The sequence below is a fragment of the Clupea harengus genome, unplaced genomic scaffold (assembly GCF_900700415.2).
Source record: "Clupea harengus unplaced genomic scaffold, Ch_v2.0.2, whole genome shotgun sequence".
NCBI lineage: Eukaryota > Metazoa > Chordata > Actinopteri > Clupeiformes > Clupeidae > Clupea > Clupea harengus.
The window spans coordinates 1-23,783 of record NW_024879735.1 but is presented as its reverse complement, the minus strand read 5'-3'; the positions used below and the strand labels follow the sequence as shown (position 1 = coordinate 23,783).

General features: G+C 42.9%; 4 long non-coding RNA genes across 4 annotated transcripts; all 4 read left to right on the top strand.

The window, feature by feature from the left end:
* The first annotated feature begins 4,070 nt into the window (after positions 1–4,070).
* Positions 4,071–4,459, top strand: LOC116219372. The gene is made up of 3 exons (XR_006151836.1): positions 4,071–4,085; positions 4,207–4,332; positions 4,415–4,459. It is a non-coding gene; the product is annotated as an uncharacterized LOC116219372 (long non-coding RNA).
* A 419-nt stretch (positions 4,460–4,878) lies between these two features.
* LOC122130171 lies at positions 4,879–8,523 on the top strand. Its single transcript, XR_006151837.1, has 3 exons — positions 4,879–4,890; positions 8,272–8,397; positions 8,480–8,523. It is a non-coding gene; the product is annotated as an uncharacterized LOC122130171 (long non-coding RNA).
* A 20-nt stretch (positions 8,524–8,543) lies between these two features.
* On the top strand, positions 8,544–12,194 carry LOC122130169. Its single transcript, XR_006151834.1, has 3 exons — positions 8,544–8,555; positions 11,941–12,066; positions 12,150–12,194. It is a non-coding gene; the product is annotated as an uncharacterized LOC122130169 (long non-coding RNA).
* A 419-nt stretch (positions 12,195–12,613) lies between these two features.
* Positions 12,614–16,221, top strand: LOC122130170. Its single transcript, XR_006151835.1, has 3 exons — positions 12,614–12,625; positions 15,969–16,094; positions 16,177–16,221. It is a non-coding gene; the product is annotated as an uncharacterized LOC122130170 (long non-coding RNA).
* The last annotated feature ends 7,562 nt before the right edge of the window (positions 16,222–23,783 follow it).

Genomic DNA, 23,783 nt, shown 5'->3' with positions numbered 1-23,783 from the left:
CTGAATTTGACCAAGCCCCTTTAAACACATCTAAATTTAGAAATCCACTAGGCGCCCCTTTAAACACATCTGAATTTAGATATTCACTAGGCGCTCCTTTAAACACATCTGAATTTAGATATCCACCTTTTCACAAACTTTTTCACAAGTTCAGTGGGTACATTTTCCAAAATAATGCTTTAATTCTGAAAAATAAAGTTGGTCCCACACAAAACTCACTCAATGTCTTTTAATATTATTTCTTAGATATGTAGGCTACATAGAAAATGCATGAATATTAACTGAGATACCCCATTATGTTGTGAACAGTAGGCCTACGGGTGCTGTTGGCAAAATCTATGTCTATGTCTGACCTGGGCTGGCACATGTTCAGGATAAAAAGCGTGTGCGTGCACAAGCATTACGGTCACGCGCAAAGTGTCCCAGTTTTAGGTCCGGGAAATCTGGTCAACCTAGGCTAAGCACCTCTCAGACAGACACCCCGAACTTTTCAGAGAGTTCTCAGAACGACAGGTTAGCAAATGTGATTATAAACATGAACACCCCCAAGGTCACCCATATACAGCCTTACGGTGGGTGTCCACGGCACAAATTACATGCGTTAAATCGCATGCGTAAAGTCGCCTGGGGGGCGTGGACAGAAAAATCACTGGCTGTAGCAAAGTTCAAGAAGCAAGTTCAGGTGCAGTGCTGCGCTAATGTAGCACATTAGCTTGTGCACTCCCCAAAAAATAAGGATAGATGTTGCGGCAGTCAGTCATGGGCTGATTCCTTGATTCATAATTTGTTAATTTATTCTATCTAATTCATAAATAGCAGCCAGTTAAATCATGAAAACGTAGGGTGACCAGATTTGAGTTTGTGAAAAAGAGGACACTTCGTCGTGGGGGGAGGGTGGGGGGTCCAGCATGCTATACACTAGCCTACCCTGCCTCCTCCCCCGCGACGAAGTGTCCTCTTTTTCACAAACTCAAATCTGGTCACCCTATATAACACGCTTGGACATTGATGCTAGGTTTACGTCCTCTTTTTTGTCCGGGTAAAAGAGGACGTGTCCGGGTAAAAGAGGACGTCTGGTCACCCTAGTTATATGTAACTTATTTAGCAGCTAACTAGCTAGCGACTATGTGTTTCCAATGGGTTTTCGGTTAAAGTGTTAGCGGCAAGCTAACAGTAATAGTCGAGAGCTTCAGTTCAAGACTTACAATATTCTGTTTGACCTCACAGCATTCGTGTAGCATATAAACAACAAACCGAGTCGATTAGACATATAAAAAGTCGTGTAGATAACCTTTATTCACATAAAATATTTCCCAGTAAAATAGTCCCGAGACTCCGCCATCTTGTTTCGATATTTTTGATTACTCCCGCCCCTATGAACTACGTTGGCCTCCAAATCACACACACGCCGAACTGATTGGCTCTCAGCATGCAGCAAATCGCTCTCATTTGCATAAAGTTAAAGAATGCCCAACTTTCTGCAGGCAGCAAACACGTATGCAGCAAATCGCATCCATTCTATCCCAATGAGAGCAGCACGATAACGCGTGCCGTGGACACCCACCGTAACACGAGTAGCCTTAGCCTAGTTTAGCGACAATCGATTTCCCCCATCACATAATTTTGACGATGCGTAGTACAATGATCATTATGCAGTGTGGTTAACGTAACTAAACCGCATTTCTCACGCTAGTAATGTTAACTGCCATAATCTGAAAGTGATGCATTTAATCTTCCATCAGTACGGGTCGTGTTTATCGTTGCAGAAGGCCCTTTTTTTAAAGATATCGGATGGTCCTATTGCATGTATTCTCGTTTAAGACGTTGATCTAGCTTTCAATTTGGCTGCAAGAACGTAGCCCAGTTCATTGTCAAAATTAAACTCTAGAAAGAAAACGCTATACGTGTATAATCAATGCTATGATGTCACCATGTAGTTTTCATTAATATCTTGCTGGAGGCTAATACTAATATGAATGCCATTTGTTAAGTGTTCGTGACAACCCTAATACAGACAAGTGCTCATCACATCAGCCATAAAACAACAGCAGATATCTGGCTTCCAAAGGTTGCCATCGTTCAGTGACAACAAGACAAACTGGACAAACTGGACTGGACAAACTATGTGCTGAGAAACTTTGAGAACCCCTGCTCTAGCCAGCCTCCTGCATGGTCAAATCATGGTTGACCACATGGTTGACCACAGTGGCCTGAATCTCATCAGAGATAAAGGCTCTCCTTCTTGCTCTTCCTCTTCCTCATCGTCATCTTACCCTCACTCCTCTGCCTCTCTGATCTCTTCTACCTTCCATGTTGCCATCCATTGTTCTCCAAACCAGGAGCTCACCTGTGGCCCATATTGCTAAAGCTTTGATTTCAAATTGCACAACAGCCTTGGAAATGGAAGTTTTGCCATTTGAATAGCAGTGTGTTCTGTCTGAAAACAAGGAGGTTTTGGCATTGATGAAGTGTGCAAAGTAGAGAAGATTGTGTGTTGTGTTTTGAAGAAAGTGTGGTTTACAATTGAAATCTGTGTTTAAAGCAGATAATTGTGTGTTGTGTTTTGAAGAAAGTGTAGCTAACAATTGAAATCTGTGTCTAAAGCAGATACTTGTGCTTATAGTTTAGCAGATTTGGTTTAGGGAGTTGGCACATGAGTTAGAGATTGTGGTCATTGTGTCAAGTTCCAGTTTTTGTGTGTAAACAATCGAGAAAAACTGTAGTAAATCTGACTCTGAAAGAGTCAGTGCCTCACCAGCTACGAACCTCACCGCACGTCACTGATATGCAGGTATATAACCACCATAATCTTACTCAGTAATGTATTGTTAATATTGCTAGCACAGAAATTACATCAAAATCTCACAATGTCATTGCTTTTAGACATTGCGCTTCCTAAATAACTCGGGCAGCTATACTGAGCGTCACCTGACATGTTCATGGGGGCAACAATTGAGTTACTTTGCAAATCTGAAAATCTGGTCACTGAGTAAATAGTCTCTTTCACAAATGAAATTCGTAGCAATGTCAGATTAAAAACAATCCGTAATCGACAAAGAAATGCCATTCACATTTGGCAAAGAAACAGCAAAGTTCCGCGTGTCTTCATTCCTACATGAAAAAGCATTTTACGAAATAGTTAAAGCGAACCTCCGCGAGATGAGAGACAGGCAACACATGCCAGCCAAGATTTTTAGTATAGTGACTAAAATAGACCAATAATTCATGGCATAGTCAGAGTATGCTTTTAGCATTAAAGTTCAAGTCAGAGTCTCGTCGTTTCGGATAACCTACAATAAATAATGACTTATCCAATACACATTTCAGGCAACAACGATGAGAAACCTCCTAAGCCTCATTGCCGACAGATGCCAAACAGTCTTTGACTGAAAATGAAGCCGAATTGATGGTGATAAACAGCTGCTTTGAAAGATAATAAGCGAAACCATGCCCTCATTAGGCTATAGATGCTACGCTGTTGTGCAGAGACAACAGGCTGCCTCGCTAAACGAGGCACACCTGTAACTCACGTGACCCTGATTATTATTGAAACGAGAACGAGGGCGTTGTGCCTTTATAAGACAGCGTTAATGGCATTAATCTTTCCGTGGAGTTTTCCCTTCCGTTGTTGTTTATTGATTGTTAAACATGCCTTCATTTGCAAAGGTGGTTGTGTGTGTCCTCATTGCTTGTGTCTGTAATGGTAAGTTTTCCCCTTGTTTCTGTTAGTTGCTTTTTATCTTGAAATTCTGTCTGAAATAGTCACTCGTTTTGTCTTCCTTTGAACAGCATTCTGTTTTCCGAAGAGAGATGTGAACTTTAAGGCCTCTGCAGTTGACCGCCAAAGTGATGATGTGGTTGTCACCACAACACCCGTTCCCCACAACCAGACCACATCTGCCCATACTGAAGCTGGTGGTGAGGTTTTCTTTTGCGAAATGTATGGGTTCTGTTGAGTCTTGTGTTGGTTAAAATGTTGACTCTTGTATGTTTATCCTAAGGTGGTGCAAGTGAAGATGCTGTGGCTACTACCCCAGCACCTAATCCACACAACCAGACAACATCTGCACAAACTGAAGTTACTGGTAGGGTGTTTTCTTTTTAGTTTTGGTGTGGTTTTCTGCCAGTTTGTTTTTTGTATAAAATGTGTAAGTGTGTCCCTTGGCTTCTCTTTGGCTGGCTCCCTCACTCATGTGGAATCCCAAGATGGAGCCAGTGAAGATGCTGTGGACCGCCAAAGTGATGATGTGGTTGTAGCCACAACACCCGATCACCACAACCAGACACAACAATCAATCCAGACACAACAATCTGCCCATACTTCAGCTGGTGGTGAGGTTTTCTTTTGAGAAATGTATGGGTTCTGTTGAGTCTTGTGTTGGTTAAATGTTGACTCTTGAATGTTTATCCTAAGGTGGTGCAAGTGAAGATGCTGTGGCTACTACCCCACCACCTAATCCACACAACCAGACAACTTCTGCACAAACTGAAGTTACAGGTAGGGTGCTTCTTTTTAGTTTTTGTGTGGTTTTCTGCAAGTTTGGTTTTTGTATCAAATGTGTAAGTGTGTCCCTTGGCTTCTCTCTGCCCCCCTCACTCATGTGGAATCCCAAGATGGAGCCAGTGAAGATGCTGTGGACCGCCAAAGTGATGATGTGGTTGTCACCACAACACCCAATCCCCACAACCAGACCACATCTGCCCATACTGAAGCTGGTGGTGAGGTTTCCTTTTAACGCTATTTATGGGTTCTGTTGAGTCTTGATTGTGTTGGTTAAATGTTGACTCTTGTATGTTTATCCTAAGGTGGAGCAAGTGAAGATGCTGTGGCTACTACCCCAGCACCCAATCCAGACAACCAGACAACTTCTGCACAAGCTGAAGTTACTGGTAGGCTGTTTCTTTTTAGTTTTTGTGTGGTTTTCTGCAAGTTTGGTTTTTGTATCAAATGTGTAAGTGTGTCCCTTGGCTTCTCTCTGCCCCCCTCACTCATGTGGAATCCCAAGATGGAGCCAGTGAAGATGCTGTGGACCGCCAAAGTGATGATGTGGTTGTCACCACAACACCCAATCCCCACAACCAGACCACATCTGCCCATACTGAAGCTGGTGGTGAGGTTTCCTTTTAACGATATTTATGGGTTCTGTTGAGTCTTGATTGTGTTGGTTAAATGTTCACTTTTGTATGGTTATCCTAAGATGGAGCAAGTGAAGATGCTGTGGCTACCACCCCAACACCAAATCCCCCCAACTACATCTGACCACACTGCAGCTACCGGTAAGGACATCAGTGCATGTCTGTTTTGATGGAACACTTTGAATGTTTGCGCCCCCCTTTTGACAGTGTCGCTTTCTATTTGTGTGTAATCGCAAGATGACCCAAGTGAGGGTGCTGTGGCTGCCCAAACTGGAACTACTGGTAAGGGAGTTATGATATTACAAGGAACCACTTGGATGGTTCAAACTGTTTGCTCTTAAAAATGTATTAACAAGGAATCTGATTCAGTGCAAGGGTCTAGGAACTTTGAGTGTTGTGGTTTGGCATGGTCACTCGTTAATGTTTAAAAATGCAGCCTGGCAGGTCTCTAACAAATCTATACCTGTAGTCACAAATGTTTGTTTGGTTGAAGTTGAACAGCTCTGCCTGGAGCAGTGGCATACCGTAGGATTTCACCCAATAAATGTGCAATTAAAATGTTTTGTTTCTTCTCCCTGTAGTATCCCATACGACTGTCTGATTCGACTGCTCCTCTGGTCACAATGACCTGAGTCACTGTCTGGACTTTTTGCCTCTACATGTTGACTGCAATAAAGGACAGATTTATTTTTAGAATCAAATGTTGTCTTGCCTTTTTTCAAATTGAGGCCTTGTCCTGTTTTGGTGGTGGAGATGACTGAAGCCTCTTTCCTAACGTATTTCCTGTAGTGGTTTTACTATATGCTTCATGCAACAAGGCCTTTAACGACTCTACAATTTAAAAGCATCTAGTTGTGTCTGAATTTGTAAAATGGTTGAACTGGTAGTGATGCACTATAATGGCGAACTGCTTGTGGCATTTCAAAAATCTCTACTGTACTGTTTGACATGAAGGAGGGGGAACAGTGTGATGGAGGGGGACATCAGTGCATGTCTGTTTTGATGGAACACTTTGAATGTTTGCGCCCCCCTTTTGACAGTGTCGCTTTCTATTTGTGTGTAATCGCAAGATGATGTGAGGGTGCTGTGGCTGCCCAAACTGGAACTACTGGTAAGGGGACCAGTGTGATGGAGGGCGAACAGTGTGATGGAGGGGGACCAGGGAGATTTGGCTCATTTGGTCTATATTTCACACTCAGCAGCATCCATCTGGTCACTCAGCGAGACATTGAAAACGTACAGCTCACTGGAGCAAGTGACCTGGGGGGTATTCGTCGTAGCTCGCTAAGCGGTTTAGCGAGCTAATTTTCAGGCTAAGATAAAACGTCCCTCTTTTTGGTTCGTGGAAGCAACTTTCGATAAATCACCATAGTAACATATCAATTAGCACTAACCTGCTCGAGCGTAGGCTAACTTAAGTGTAGCTGGATAAGCTTGCCACAACCCCGAAAAAAGGAGGGATCCCATTGACCAAGGAGTCATATTAGATAGTTAGATTAGCGTAGGGAGAGAGTTCTTTGCGATCGCCAAGATCCATTATTCCATCATGATGAGTTCTTGTATGAGCGCTACCGATTCAGCCGACAAGGAATAATTAATTTACAAGACCTTCTCGAGTCATTTATTGCAAACACCACAGTCGAACATTGACTGTCTTGCGCTTTTTTGCGAGTGGTACATCTTTTTAGTGTCGGCGATGCGGAGAACAAAGCACTCATAATTATATGACAGTGTTATTAGTACACCATAGCATATCATTATTGTAGAAAATGATTAAGGTGGACTCATGATAAGAATAGAGAGAAATACACACAATTTATTTATACTGCTTCAATTTATTGCATTTGTTATTAATACATTTACATTTAGTCATTTAACAGTCGCTTTTATTCAAAGCGACTTACAAGGAAATGTAAAACTACACCAAGGTAGGAGGTGAGGGGACTCGAACTAGCAATCTTGTAGTTAATAATCGAAAGCGGTATCCTCTGTACCAGTCCATCTTGCTGTCATGTTTTCATACATAGATACCATCCTATAAACTTCCCAACACACCCGCCTCTTGTCTTGCTCTCACAGCGGTGGCGGTGTTGAATTTTGCCATGATTATGGTCTTGTATTCTTCATAAGCGTTCGTGTTCATCTCCTGCTCGCCAGCGGAGAAAAAAAGAGCCCTTTTCTTTGAGTTTAGAACCATTATACCGTTAGAAAATCATTGTTTTGGTGATCAACCTTTCCTAACTTTTGAAGTAGGACGTGCACGCGCAATTGCCCCGATAAGTTTAGCCTGGTTGAAATTAACCACATGATTTGGAGGCGGATGAGCTGTTGACGAACCGATATTTGCTGTTCTCAATCAGCTCGTTAATGTTAACGGGCTAAAAGGACAATTGATTAACTTAGCTTCAGCCCTTTCGATGAACGGGGCGCAGGCTGCCTCGCTAAACGATGCACACCTGTAACTCACGTGACCCTGATTATTATTGAAACGAGAACGAGGGCGTCTTGCCTTTATAAAACTGCGTTAATGTTTCCGTGGAGTTATCCCTTCCCTTGTTGTTTATTGATTGTTAAACATGCCTTCATTTGCAAAGGTGGTTGTGTGTGTGTCCTCATTGCTTGTGTCTGTAATGGTAAGTTTTCCCCTTGTTTCTGTTAGTTGCTTTTTATCTTGAAATTCTGTCTGAAATAGTCACTCGTTTTGTCTTCCTTTGAACAGCATTCTGTTTTCCGAAGAGAGATGTGAACTTTAAGGCCTCTGCAGTTGACCGCCAAAGTGATGATGTGGTTGTCACCACAACACCCGTTCCCCACAACCAGACCACATCTGCCCATACTGAAGCTGGTGGTGAGGTTTTCTTTTGCGAAATGTATGGGTTCTGTTGAGTCTTGTGTTGGTTAAAATGTTGACTCTTGTATGTTTATCCTAAGGTGGTGCAAGTGAAGATGCTGTGGCTACTACCCCAGCACCTAATCCACACAACCAGACACATCTGCACAAACTGAAGTTACTGGTAGGGTGTTTTCTTTTTAGTTTTGGTGTGGTTTTCTGCCAGTTTGTTTTTTGTATAAAATGTGTAAGTGTGTCCCTTGGCTTCTCTTTGGCTGGCTCCCTCACTCATGTGGAATCCCAAGATGGAGCCAGTGAAGATGCTGTGGACCGCCAAAGTGATGATGTGGTTGTAGCCACAACACCCGATCACCACAACCAGACACAACAATCAATCCAGACACAACAATCTGCCCATACTTCAGCTGGTGGTGAGGTTTTCTTTTGAGAAATGTATGGGTTCTGTTGAGTATTGTGTTGGTTAAATGTTGACTCTTGTATGTTTATCCTAAGGTGGAGCAAGTGAAGATGCTGTGGCTACTACCCCAGCACCTAATCCAGACAACTTCTGCACAAGCTGAAGTTACTGGTAGGCTGTTTCTTTTTAGTTTTTGTGTGGTTTTCTGCAAGTTTGGTTTTTGTATCAAATGTGTAAGTGTGTCCCTTGGCTTCTCTCTGGCCCCCTCACTCATGTGGAATCCCAAGATGGAGCCAGTGAAGATGCTCTGGACCGCCAAAGTGATGATGTGGTTGTCACCACAACACCCCATCCCCACAACCAGACCACATCTGCCCATACTGAAGCTGGTGGTGAGGTTTCCTTTTAACGATATTTATGGGTTCTGTTGAGTCTTGATTGTGTTGGTTAAATGTTCCACTTTTGTATGGTTATCCTAAGATGGAGCAAGTGAAGATGCTGTGGCTACCACCCCAACACCAAATCCCCCAACTACATCTGACCACACTGCAGCTACCGGTAAGGACATCAGTGCATGTCTGTTTTGATGGAACACTTTGAATGTTTGCGCCCCCCTTTTGACAGTGTCGCTTTCTATTTGTGTGTAATCGCAAGATGACCCAAGTGAGGGTGCTGTGGCTGCCCAAACTGGAACTACTGGTAAGGGAGTTATGATATTACAAGGAACCACTTGGATGGTTCAAAACTGTTTGCTCTTAAAAATGTATTAACAAGGAATCTGATTCAGTGCAAGGGTCTAGGAACTTTGAGTGTTGTGGTTTGGCATGGTCACTCGTTAATGTTTAAAAAATGCAGCCTGGCAGGTCTCTAACAAATCTATACCTGTAGTCACAAATGTTTTGTTTGGTTGAAGTTGAACAGCTCTGCCTGGAGCAGTGGCATACCGTAGGATTTCACCCAATAAATGTGCAATTAAAATGTTTTGTTTCTTCTCCCTGTAGTATCCCATACGACTGTCTGATTCGACTGCTCCTCTGGTCACAATGACCTGAGTCACTGTCTGGACTTTTTCCTCTACATGTTGACTGCAATAAAGGACAGATTTATTTTTAGAATCAAATGTTGTCTTGCCTTTTTTCAAATTGAGGCCTTGTCCTGTTTTGGTGGTGGAGATGACTGAAGCCTCTTTCCTAACGTATTTCCTGTAGTGGTTTTACTATATGCTTCATGCAACAAGGCCTTTAACGACTCTACAATTTAAAAGCATCTAGTTGTGTCTGAATTTGTAAAATGGTTGAACTGGTAGTGATGCACTATAATGGCGAACTGCTTGTGGCATTTCAAAAATCTCTACTGTACTGTTTGACATGAAGGAGGGGGAACAGTGTGATGGAGGGGACATCAGTGCATGTCTGTTTTGATGGAACACTTTGAATGTTTTGCGCCCCCCTTTTGACAGTGTCGCTTTCTATTTGTGTGTAATCGCAAGATGATGTGAAGGGTGCTGTGGCTGCCCAAACTGGAACTACTGGTAAGGGGACCAGTGTGATGGAGGGCGAACAGTGTGATGGAGGGGGACCAGGGAGATTTTGCTCATTTGGTCTATATTTCACACTCAGCAGCATCCATCTGGTCACTCAGCGAGACATTGAAAACGTACAGCTCACTGGAGCAAGTGACCTGGGGGGTATTCGTCGTAGCTCGCTAAGCGGTTTAGCGAGCTAATTTTCAGGCTAAGATAAAACGTCCCTCTTTTTGGTTTCGTGGAAGCAACTTTCGATAAATCACCATAGTAACATATCAATTAGCACTAACCTGCTCGAGCGTAGGCTAACTTAAGTGTAGCTGGATAAGCTTGCCACAACCCCGAAAAAAAGGAGGGATCCCATTGACCAAGGAGTCATATTAGATAGTTAGATTAGCGTAGGGAGAGAGTTCTTTGCGATCGCCAAGATCCATTATTCCATCATGATGAGTTCTTGTATGAGCGCTACCGATTCAGCCGACAAGGAATAATTATTTACAAGACCTTCTCGAGTCATTTATTGCAAACACCACAGTCGAACATTGACTGTCTTGCGCTTTTTTGCGAGTGGTACATCTTTTTTAGTGTCGGCGATGCGGAGAACAAAGCACTCATAATTATATGACAGTGTTATTAGTACACCATAGCATATCATTATTGTAGAAAATGATTAAGGTGGACTCATGATAAGAATAGAGAGAAATACACACAATTTATTTATACTGCTTCAATTTATTGCATTTGTTATTAATACATTTACATTTAGTCATTTAACAGACGCTTTTATTCAAAGCGACTTACAAGGAAATGTAAAACTACACCAAGGTAGGAGGTGAGGGGACTCGAACTAGCAATCTTGTAGTTAATAATCGAAAGCGGTATCCTCTGTACCAGTCCATCTTGCTGTCATGTTTTCATACATAGATACCATCCTATAAACTTCCCAACACACCCGCCTCTTGTCTTGCTCTCACAGCGGTGGCGGTGTTGAATTTTGCCATGATTATGGTCTTGTATTCTTCATAAGCGTTCATGTTCATCTCCTGCTCGCCAGCGGAGAAAAAAAGAGCCCTTTTCTTTGAGTTTAGAACCATTATACCGTTAGAAAATCATTGTTTTGGTGATCAACCTTTCCTAACTTTTGAAGTAGGACGTGCACGCGCAATTGCCCGATAAGTTTAGCCTGGTTGAAATTAACCACATGATTTGGAGGCGGATGAGCTGTTGACGAACCGATATTTGCTGTTCTCAATCAGCTCGTTAATGTTAACGGGCTAAAAGGACAATTGATTAACTTAGCTTCAGCCCTTTCGATGAACGGGGCGCAGGCTGCTCGCTAAACGATGCACACCTGTAACTCACGTGACCCTGATTATTATTGAAACGAGAACGAGGGCGTCTTGCCTTTATAAAACTGCGTTAATGTTTCCGTGGAGTTATCCTTCCCTTGTTGTTTATTGATTGTTAAACCATGCCTTCATTTGCAAAGGTGGTTGTGTGTGTGTCCTCATTGCTTGTGTCTGTAATGGTAAGTTTTCCCCTTGTTTCTGTTAGTTGCTTTTTATCTTGAAATTCTGTCTGAAATAGTCACTCGTTTTGTCTTCCTTTGAACAGCATTCTGTTTTCCGAAGAGAGATGTGAACTTTAAGGCCTCTGCAGTTGACCGCCAAAGTGATGATGTGGTTGTCACCACAACACCCGTTCCCCACAACCAGACCACATCTGCCCATACTGAAGCTGGTGGTGAGGTTTTCTTTTGCGAAATGTATGGGTTCTGTTGAGTCTTGTGTTGGTTAAAATGTTGACTCTTGTATTTTATCCTAAGGTGGTGCAAGTGAAGATGCTGTGGCTACTACCCCAGCACCTAATCCACACAACCAGACAACATCTGCACAAACTGAAGTTACTGGTAGGGTGTTTTCTTTTTAGTTTTGGTGTGGTTTTCTGCCAGTTTTGTTTTTTGTATAAAATGTGTAAGTGTGTCCCTTGGCTTCTCTTTGGCTGGCTCCCTCACTCATGTGGAATCCCAAGATGGAGCCAGTGAAGATGCTGTGGACCGCCAAAGTGATGATGTGGTTGTAGCCACAACACCCGATCACCACAACCAGACACAACAATCAATCCAGACACAACAATCTGCCCATACTTCAGCTGGTGGTGAGGTTTTCTTTTGAGAAATGTATGGGTTCTGTTGAGTCTTGTGTTGGTTAAATGTTGACTCTTGTAATGTTTATCCTAAGGTGGTGCAAGTGAAGATGCTGTGGCTACTACCCCACCACCTAATCCACACAACCAGACAACTTCTGCACAAACTGAAGTTACAGGTAGGGTGCTTCTTTTAGTTTTTGTGTGGTTTTTCTGCAAGTTTGGTTTTTGTATCAAATGTGTAAGTGTGTCCCTTGGCTTCTCTCTGCCCCCCTCACTCATGTGGAATCCCAAGATGGAGCCAGTGAAGATGCTGTGGACCGCCAAAGTGATGATGTGGTTGTCACCACAACACCCAATCCCCACAACCAGACCACATCTGCCCATACTGAAGCTGGTGGTGAGGTTTCCTTTTAACGCTATTTATGGGTTCTGTTGAGTCTTGATTGTGTTGGTTAAATGTTGACTCTTGTATGTTTATCCTAAGGTGGAGCAAGTGAAGATGCTGTGGCTACTACCCCAGCACCCAATCCAGACAACCAGACAACTTCTGCACAAGCTGAAGTTACTGGTAGGCTGTTTCTTTTTAGTTTTTTGTGTGGTTTTCTGCAAGTTTGGTTTTTGTATCAAATGTGTTAAGTGTGTCCCTTGGCTTCTCTCTGCCCCCTCACTCATGTGGAATCCCAAGATGGAGCCAGTGAAGATGCTGTGGACCGCCAAAGTGATGATGTGGTTGTCACCACAACACCCAATCCCCACAACCAGACCACATCTGCCCATACTGAAGCTGGTGGTGAGGTTTCCTTTTAACGATATTTATGGGTTCTGTTGAGTCTTGATTGTGTTGGTTAAATGTTCACTTTTGTATGGTTATCCTAAGATGGAGCAAGTGAAGATGCTGTGGCTACCACCCCAACACCAAATCCCCCAACTACATCTGACCACACTGCAGCTACCGGTAAGGACATCAGTGCATGTCTGTTTGATGGAACACTTTGAATGTTTGCGCCCCCCTTTTGACAGTGTCGCTTTCTATTTGTGTGTAATCGCAAGATGACCCAAGTGAGGGTGCTGTGGCTGCCCAAACTGGAACTACTGGTAAGGGAGTTATGATATTACAAGGAACCACTTGGATGGTTCAAACTGTTTGCTCTTAAAAATGTATTAACAAGGAATCTGATTCAGTGCAAGGGTCTAGGAACTTTGAGTGTTGTGGTTTGGCATGGTCACTCGTTAATGTTTAAAAATGCAGCCTGGCAGGTCTCTAACAAATCTATACCTGTAGTCACAAATGTTTGTTTGGTTGAAGTTGAACAGCTCTGCCTGGAGCAGTGGCATACCGTAGGATTTCACCCAATAAATGTGCAATTAAAATGTTTTGTTTCTTCTCCCTGTAGTATCCCATACGACTGTCTGATTCGACTGCTCCTCTGGTCACAATGACCTGAGTCACTGTCTGGACTTTTTGCCTCTAGATGTTGACTGCAATAAAGGACAGATTTATTTTTAGAATCAAATGTTGTCTTGCCTTTTTTCAAATTGAGGCCTTGTCCTGTTTTGGTGGTGGAGATGACTGAAGCCTCTTTCCTAACGTATTTCCTGTAGTGGTTTTACTATATGCTTCATGCAACAAGGCCTTTAACGACTCTACAATTTAAAAGCATCTAGTTGTGTCTGAATTTGTAAAATGGTTGAACTGGTAGTGATGCACAATAATGGCGAACTGCTTGTGGCATTTCAAAAATCTCTACTGTACTGTTTGACATGAAGGAGGGGGAACAGTGTGATGGAGGGGGACATCAGTGCATGTCTGTTTTGATGGAACACTTTGAATGTTTGCGCCCCCTTTTGACAGTGTCGCTTTCTATTTGTGTGTAATCGCAAGATGATGTGAGGGTGCTGTGGCTGCCCAAACTGGAACTACTGGTAAGGGGACCAGTGTGATGGAGGGCGAACAGTGTGATGGAGGGGGACCAGGGAGATTTGGCTCATTTGGTCTATATTTCACACTCAGCAGCATCCATCTGGTCACTCAGCGAGACATTGAAAACGTACAGCTCACTGGAGCAAGTGACCTGGGGGGTATTCGTCGTAGCTCGCTAAGCGGTTTAGCGAGCTAATTTTCAGGCTAAGATAAAAAACGCCCCTCTTTTTGGTTCGTGGAAGCAACTTTGATAAATCACCATAGTACATATCGATTAGCACTAACCTGCTCCAGCAGGCTAACTTAAGTGTAGCTGGATAAGCTTGCCACACCCCGGAAAAAGGAGGGATTGACCAAGGAGATATTAGATAGTTAGATTAGCGAGGGAGAGAGTTCTTTGCGATCGCCAAGCATTATCATCATGATATTCTTGTATGAGCGCTACCGATTCAGCCGACAAGGAATAATTAATTTACAAGACCTTCTCGAGTCATTTATTGCAAACACCACAGTCGAACATTGACTGTCTTGCGCTTTTTTGCGAGTGGTACATTTTTGTAGTGTCGGTGATGCGGAGAACAAAGCACTCATAATTATATGAGTGTTATTAGTACACCATAGCATATCATTATTGTAGAAAATGATTAAGGTGGACTCATGATAAGAATAGAGAGAAATACAGACAATTTATTTTCACTGCTTCAATTTATTGCATTTGTTATTAATACATACATTTAGTCATTTAACAGACGCTTTTATTCAAAGCGACTTACAAGGAAATGTAAAACTACATCGAGGAAGGAGGTGAGGGGATTTCGAACTAGCAACCTTGCAGTTATAACCGGAAAGCGGTATCCTCTGTACCAGTGACACTTGCCGTCAGGTTTCATACATAGATATCACCTATAAACATCCCAACACACCTTGCTCTCACAGCGGTGGCGGTGTTGAATTTTGCCATGATTATGGTCTTGTATTCTTCATAAGCGTTCATGTTCATCTCCTGCTCGCCAGCGGAGAAAAAAAGAGCCCTTTTCTTTGAGTTTAGAACCATTATACCGTTAGAAAATCATTGTTTTGGTGATCGACCTTTCCTGCCTTTTGAAGTAGGACGTGCACGCGCAATGCCCGATAAGTTTAGCCTGGTTGAAATTAACCACATGATTTGGAGGCGGATGAGCGTTGACGAACCGATATTTGCTGTTCTCAATCAGCTCGTTAATGTTAACGGGCTAAAAGGACAATTGATTAACTTAGCTTCAGCCCTTTCGATGAACGGGGCCGCAGGCTGCTCGCTAAACGATGCACACCTGTAACTCACGTGACCCTGATTATTATTGAAACGAGAAACGAGGGCGTCTTGCCTTTATAAAACTGCGTTAATGTTTCCGTGGAGTTATCCTCCCCCCTTGTTGTTTATTGATTGTTAAACATGCCTTCATTTGCAAAGGTGGTTGTGTGTGTCCTCATTGCTTTGTGTCTGTAATGGTAAGTTTTCCCCTTGTTTCTGTTAGTTTGCTTTTTATCTTGAAATTCTGTCTGAAATAGTCACTCGTTTTGTCTTCCTTTGAACAGCATTCTGTTTTCCGAAGAGAGATGTGAACTTTAAGGCCTCTGCAGTTGACCGCCAAAGTGATGATGTGGTTGTCACCACAACACCCGTTCCCCACAACCAGACCACATCTGCCCATACTGAAGCTGGTGTGAGGTTTTCTTTTGCGAAATGTATGGGTTCTGTTAGTCTTGTGTTGGTTAAAATGTTGACTCTTGTATGTTTATCCTAAGGTGGTGCAAGTGAAGATGCTGTGGCTACTACCCCAGCACCTAATCCATACAACCAGACAACATCTGCACAAACTGAAGTTACTGGTAGGGTGTTTTCTTTTTAGTTTTTGTGTGGTTTTCTGCCAGTTTGTTTTTTGTATAAAATGTGTAAGTGTGTCCCTTGGCTTCTCTTTGGCTGGCTCCCTCACTCATGTGGAATCCCAAGATGGAGCCAGTGAAGATGCTGTGGACCGCCAAAGTGATGATGTGGTTGTAGCCACAACACCCGATCACCACAACCAGACACAACAATCAATCCAGACACAACAATCTGCCCATACTTCAGCTGGTGGTGAGGTTTTCTTTTGAGAAATGTATGGGTTCTGTTGAGTCTTGTGTTGGTTAAATGTTGACTCTTGAATGTTTATCCTAAGGTGGTGCAAGTGAAGATGCTGTGGCTACTACCCCACCACCTAATCCACACAACCAGACAACTTCTGCACAAACTGAAGTTACAGGTAGGGTGCTTCTTTTTAGTTTTTGTGTGGTTTTCTGCAAGTTTGGTTTTTGTATCAAATGTGTAAGTGTGTCCCTTGGCTTCTCTCTGCCCCCTCACTCATGTGGAATCCCAAGATGGAGCCAGTGGAAGATGCTGTGGACCGCCAAAGTGATGATGTGGTTGTCACCCACAACACCCAATCCCCACAACCAGACCACATCTGCCCATACTGAAGCTGGTGGTGAGGTTTCCTTTTAACGATATTTATGGGTTCTGTTGAGTCTTGATTGTGTTGGTTAAATGTTGACTCTTGTATGTTTATCCTAAGGTGGAGCAAGTGAAGATGCTGTGGCTACTACCCCAGCACCTAATCCAGACAACCAGACAACTTCTGCACAAGCTGAAGTTACTGGTAGGCTGTTTCTTTTTAGTTTTTGTGTGGTTTTCTGCAAGTTTGGTTTTTGTATCAAATGTGTAAGTGTGTCCCTTGGCTTCTCTCTGGCCCCCTCACTCATGTGGAATCCCAAGATGGAGCCAGTGAAGATGCTCTGGACCGCCAAAGTGATGATGTGGTTGTCACCACAACACCCAATCCCACAACCAGACCACATCTGCCCATACTGAAAGCTGGTGGTGAGGTTTCCTTTTAACGATATTTATGGGTTCTGTTGAGTCTTGATTGTGTTGGTTAAATGTTCACTTTTGTATGGTTATCCTAAGATGGAGCAAGTGAAGATGCTGTGGCTACCACCCCAACACCAAATCCCCCAACTACATCTGACCACACTGCAGCTACCGGTAAGGACATCAGTGCATGTCTGTTTTGATGGAACACTTTGAATGTTTGCGCCCCCCTTTTGACAGTGTCGCTTTCTATTTGTGTGTAATCGCAAGATGACCCAAGTGAGGGTGCTGTGGCTGCCCAAACTGGAACTACTGGTAAGGGAGTTATGATATTACAAGGAACCACTTGGATGGTTCAAACTGTTTGCTCTTAAAAATGTATTAACAAGGAATCTGATTCAGTGCAAGGGTCTAGGAACTTTGAGTGTTGTGGTTTGGCATGGTCACTCGTTAATGTTTAAAAATGCAGCCTGGCAGGTCTCTAACAAATCTATACCTGTAGTCACAAATGTTTGTTTGGTTGAAGTTGAACAGCTCTGCCTGGAGCAGTGGCATACCGTAGGATTTCACCCAATAAATGTGCAATTAAAATGTTTTGTTTCTCTCCCTGTAGTATCCCATACGACTGTCTGATTCGACTGCTCCTCTGGTCACAATGACCTGAGTCACTGTCTGGACTTTTTGCCTCTAGATGTTGACTGCAATAAAGGACAGATTTATTTTTAGAATCAAATGTTGTCTTGCCTTTTTTCAAATTGAGGCCTTGTCCTGTTTTGGTGGTGGAGATGACTGAAGCCTCTTTCCTAACGTATTTCCTGTAGTGGTTTTACTATATGCTTCATGCAACAAGGCCTTTAACGACTCTACAATTTAAAAGCATCTAGTTGTGTCTGAATTTGTAAAATGGTTGAACTGGTAGTGATGCACAATAATGGCGAACTGCTTGTGGCATTTCAAAAATCTCTACTGTACTGTTTGACATGAAGGAGGGGGAACAGTGTGATGGAGGGGGACATCAGTGCATGTCTGTTTTGATGGAACACTTTGAATGTTTGCGCCCCCCTTTTGACAGTGTCGCTTTCTATTTGTGTGTAATCGCAAGATGATGTGAGGGTGCTGTGGCTGCCCAAACTGGAACTACTGGTAAGGGGACCAGTGTGATGGAGGGCGAACAGTGTGATGGAGGGGGACCAGGGAGATTTGGCTCATTTGGTCTATATTTCACACTCAGCAGCATCCATCTGGTCACTCAGCGAGACATTGAAAACGTACAGCTCACTGGAGCAAGTGACCTGGGGGGTATTCGTCGTAGCTCGCTAAGCGGTTTAGCGAGCTAATTTTCAGGCTAAGATAAAACGTCCCTCTTTTTGGTTCGTGGAAGCAACTTTCGATAAATCACCATAGTAACATATCAATTAGCACTAACCTGCTCGAGCGTAGGCTAACTTAAGTGTAGCTGGATAAGCTTGCCAACCCCGAAAAAGGAGGGATCCCATTGACCAAGGAGTCATATTAGATAGTTAGATTAGCGTAGGGAGAGAGTTCTTTGCGATCGCCAAGATCCATTATTCCATCATGATGAGTTCTTGTATGAGCGCTACCGATTCAGCCGACAAGGAATAATTAATTTACAAGACCTTCTCGAGTCATTTATTGCAAACACCACAGTCGAACATTGACTGTCTTGCGCTTTTTTGCGAGTGGTACATCTTTTTAGTGTCGGCGATGCGGAGAACAAAGCACTCATAATTATATGACAGTGTTATTAGTACACCATAGCATATCATTATTGTAGAAAATGATTAAGGTGGACTCATGATAAGAATAGAGAGAAATACACACAATTTATTTATACTGCTTCAATTTATTGCATTTGTTATTAATACATTTACATTTAGTCATTTAACAGACGCTTTTATTCAAAGCGACTTACAAGGAAATGTAAAACTACACCAAGGTAGGAGGTGAGGGGACTCGAACTAGCAATCTTGTAGTTAATAATCGAAAGCGGTATCCTCTGTACCAGTCCATCTTGCTGTCATGTTTTCATACATAGATACCATCCTATAAACTTCCCAACACACCCGCCTCTTGTCTTGCTCTCACAGCGGTGGCGGTGTTGAATTTTGCCATGATTATGGTCTTGTATTCTTCATAAGCGTTCATGTTCATCTCCTGCTCGCCAGCGGAAAAAAAGAGCCCTTTTCTTTGAGTTTAGAACCATTATACCGTTAGAAAATCATTGTTTTGGTGATCAACCTTTCCTAACTTTTGAAGTAGGACGTGCACGCGCAATTGCCCGATAAGTTTAGCCTGGTTGAAATTAACCACATGATTTGGAGGCGGATGAGCTGTTGACGAACCGATATTTGCTGTTCTCAATCAGCTCGTTAATGTTAACGGGCTAAAAGGACAATTGATTAACTTAGCTTCAGCCCTTTCGATGAACGGGGCGCAGGCTGCCTCGCTAAACGATGCACACCTGTAACTCACGTGACCCTGATTATTATTGAAACGAGAACGAGGGCGTCTTGCCTTTATAAAACTGCGTTAATGTTTCCGTGGAGTTATCCCTTCCCTTGTTGTTTATTGATTGTTAAACATGCCTTCATTTGCAAAGGTGGTTGTGTGTGTCCTCATTGCTTGTGTCTGTAATGGTAAGTTTTCCCCTTGTTTCTGTTAGTTGCTTTTTATCTTGAAATTCTGTCTGAAATAGTCACTCGTTTTGTCTTCCTTTGAACAGCATTCTGTTTTCCGAAGAGAGATGTGAACTTTAAGGCCTCTGCAGTTGACCGCCAAAGTGATGATGTGGTTGTCACCACAACACCCGTTCCCCACAACCAGACCACATCTGCCCATACTGAAGCTGGTGGTGAGGTTTTCTTTTGCGAAATGTATGGGTTCTGTTGAGTCTTGTGTTGGTTAAAATGTTGACTCTTGTATGTTTATCCTAAGGTGGTGCAAGTGAAGATGCTGTGGCTACTACCCCACCACCTAATCCACACAACCAGACAACTTCTGCACAAACTGAAGTTACAGGTAGGGTGCTTCTTTTTAGTTTTTGTGTGGTTTTCTGCAAGTTTGGTTTTTGTATCAAATGTGTAAGTGTGTCCCTTGGCTTCTCTCTGCCCCCTCACTCATGTGGAATCCCAAGATGGAGCCAGTGAAGATGCTGTGGACCGCCAAAGTGATGATGTGGTTGTCACCACAACACCCAATCCCCACAACCAGACCACATCTGCCCATACTGAAGCTGGTGGTGAGGTTTCCTTTTAACGATATTTATGGGTTCTGTTGAGTCTTGATTGTGTTGGTTAAATGTTGACTCTTGTATGTTTATCCTAAGGTGGAGCAAGTGAAGATGCTGTGGCTACTACCCAGCACCTAATCCAGAAACCAGACAACTTCTGCACAAGCTGAAGTTACTGGTAGGCTGTTTCTTTTTAGTTTTTGTGTGGTTTTCTGCAAGTTTGGTTTTTGTATCAAATGTGTAAGTGTGTCCCTTGGCTTCTCTCTGGCCCCTCACTCATGTGGAATCCCAAGATGGAGCCAGTGAAGATGCTCTGGACCGCCAAAGTGATGATGTGGTTGTCACCACAACACCCAATCCCCACAACCAGACCACATCTGCCCATACTGAAGCTGGTGGTGAGGTTTCCTTTTAACGATATTTATGGGTTCTGTTGAGTCTTGATTGTGTTGGTTAAATGTTCACTTTTGTATGGTTATCCTAAGATGGAGCAAGTGAAGATGCTGTGGCTACCACCCCAACACCAAATCCCCAACTACATCTGACCACACTGCAGCTACCGGTAAGGACATCAGTGCATGTCTGTTTTGATGGAACACTTTGAATGTTTGCGCCCCCCTTTTGACAGTGTCGCTTTCTATTTGTGTGTAATCGCAAGATGACCCAAGTGAGGGTGCTGTGGCTGCCCAAACTGGAACTACTGGTAAGGGAGTTATGATATTACAAGGAACCACTTGGATGGTTCAAACTGTTTGCTCTTAAAAATGTATTAACAAGGAATCTGATTCAGTGCAAGGGTCTAGGAACTTTGAGTGTTGTGGTTTGGCATGGTCACTCGTTAATGTTTAAAAATGCAGCCTGGCAGGTCTCTAACAAATCTATACCTGTAGTCACAAATGTTTGTTTGGTTGAAGTTGAACAGCTCTGCCTGGAGCAGTGGCATACCGTAGGATTTCACCCAATAAATGTGCAATTAAAATGTTTTGTTTCTTCTCCCTGTAGTATCCCATACGACTGTCTGATTCGACTGCTCCTCTGGTCACAATGACCTGAGTCACTGTCTGGACTTTTTGCCTCTACATGTTGACTGCAATAAAGGACAGATTTATTTTTAGAATCAAATGTTGTCTTGCCTTTTTTCAAATTGAGGCCTTGTCCTGTTTTGGTGGTGGAGATGACTGAAGCCTCTTTCCTAATGTATTTCCTGTAGTGGTTTTACTATATGCTTCATGCAACAAGGCCTTTAACGACTCTACAATTTAAAAGCATCTAGTTGTGTCTGAATTTGTAAAATGGTTGAACTGGTAGTGATGCACAATAATGGCGAACTGCTTGTGGCATTTCAAAAATCTCTACTGTACTGTTTGACATGAAGGAGGGGGAACAGTGTGATGGAGGGGGACATCAGTGCATGTCTGTTTTGATGGAACACTTTGAATGTTTGCGCCCCCTTTTGACAGTGTCGCTTTCTATTTGTGTGTAATCGCAAGATGACCCAAGTGAGGGTGCTGTGGCTGCCCAAACTGGAACTACTGGTAAGGGAGTTATGATATTACAAGGAACCACTTGGATGGTTCAAACTGTTTGCTCTTAAAAATGTATTAACAAGGAATCTGATTCAGTGCAAGGGTCTAGGAACTTTGAGTGTTGTGGTTTGGCATGGTCACTCGTTAATGTTTAAAAATGCAGCCTGGCAGGTCTCTAACAAATCTATACCTGTAGTCACAAATGTTTGTTTGGTTGAAGTTGAACAGCTCTGCCTGGAGCAGTGGCATACCGTAGGATTTCACCCAATAAATGTGCAATTAAAATGTTTTGTTTCTTCTCCCTGTAGTATCCCATACGACTGTCTGATTCGACTGCTCCTCTGGTCACAATGACCTGAGTCACTGTCTGGACTTTTTGCCTCTACATGTTGACTGCAATAAAGGACAGATTTATTTTTAGAATCAAATGTTGTCTTGCCTTTTTTCAAATTGAGGCCTTGTCCTGTTTTGGTGGTGGAGATGACTGAAGCCTCTTTCCTAATGTATTTCCTGTAGTGGTTTTACTATATGCTTCATGCAACAAGGCCTTTAACGACTCTACAATTTAAAAGCATCTAGTTGTGTCTGAATTTGTAAAATGGTTGAACTGGTAGTGATGCACAATAATGGCGAACTGCTTGTGGCATTTCAAAAATCTCTACTGTACTGTTTGACATGAAGGAGGGGGAACAGTGTGATGGAGGGGGACATCAGTGCATGTCTGTTTTGATGGAACACTTTGAATGTTTGCGCCCCCCTTTTGACAGTGTCGCTTTCTATTTGTGTGTAATCGCAAGATGATGTGAGGGTGCTGTGGCTGCCCAAACTGGAACTACTGGTAAGGGGACCAGTGTGATGGAGGGCGAACAGTGTGATGGAGGGGGACCAGGGAGATTTGGCTCATTTGGTCTATATTTCACACTCAGCAGCATCCATCTGGTCACTCAGCGAGACATTGAAAACGTACAGCTCACTGGAGCAAGTGACCTGGGGGGTATTCGTCGTAGCTCGCTAAGCGGTTTAGCGAGCTAATTTTCAGGCTAAGATAAAACGTCCCTCTTTTTGGTTCGTGGAAGCAACTTTCGATAAATCACCATAGTAACATATCAATTAGCACTAACCTGCTCGAGCGTAGGCTAACTTAAGTGTAGCTGGATAAGCTTGCCACAACCCCGAAAAAGGAGGGATCCCATTGACCAAGGAGTCATATTAGATAGTTAGATTAGCGTAGGGAGAGAGTTCTTTGCGATCGCCAAGATCCATTATTCCATCATGATGAGTTCTTGTATGAGCGCTACCGATTCAGCCGACAAGGAATAATTAATTTACAAGACCTTCTCGAGTCATTTATTGCAAACACCACAGTCGAACATTGACTGTCTTGCGCTTTTTTGCGAGTGGTACATTTTTTAGTGTCGGCGATGCGGAGAACAAAGCACTCATAATTATATGAGTGTTATTAGTACACCATAGCATATCATTATTGTAGAAAATGATTAAGGTGGACTCATGATAAGAATAGAGAGAAATACACACAATTTATTTATACTGCTTCAATTTATTGCATTTGTTATTAATACATTTACATTTAGTCATTTAACAGACGCTTTTATTCAAAGCGACTTACAAGGAAATGTAAAACTACACCAAGGTAGGAGGTGAGGGGACTCGAACTAGCAATCTTGTAGTTAATAATCGAAAGCGGTATCCTCTGTACCAGTCCATCTTGCTGTCATGTTTTCATACATAGATACCATCCTATAAACTTCCCAACCCGCCTCTTGTCTTGCTCTCACAGCGGTGGCGGTGTTGAATTTTGCCATGATTATGGTCTTGTATTCTTCATAAGCGTTCATGTTCATCTCCTGCTCGCCAGCGGAGAAAAAAAGAGCCCTTTTCTTTGAGTTTAGAACCATTATACCGTTAGAAAATCATTGTTTTGGTGATCAACCTTTCCTAACTTTTGAAGTAGGACGTGCACGCGCAATTGCCCGATAAGTTTAGCCTGGTTGAAATTAACCACATGATTTGGAGGCGGATGAGCTGTTGACGAACCGATATTTGCTGTTCTCAATCAGCTCGTTAATGTTAACGGGCTAAAAGGACAATTGATTAACTTAGCTTCAGCCCTTTCGATGAACG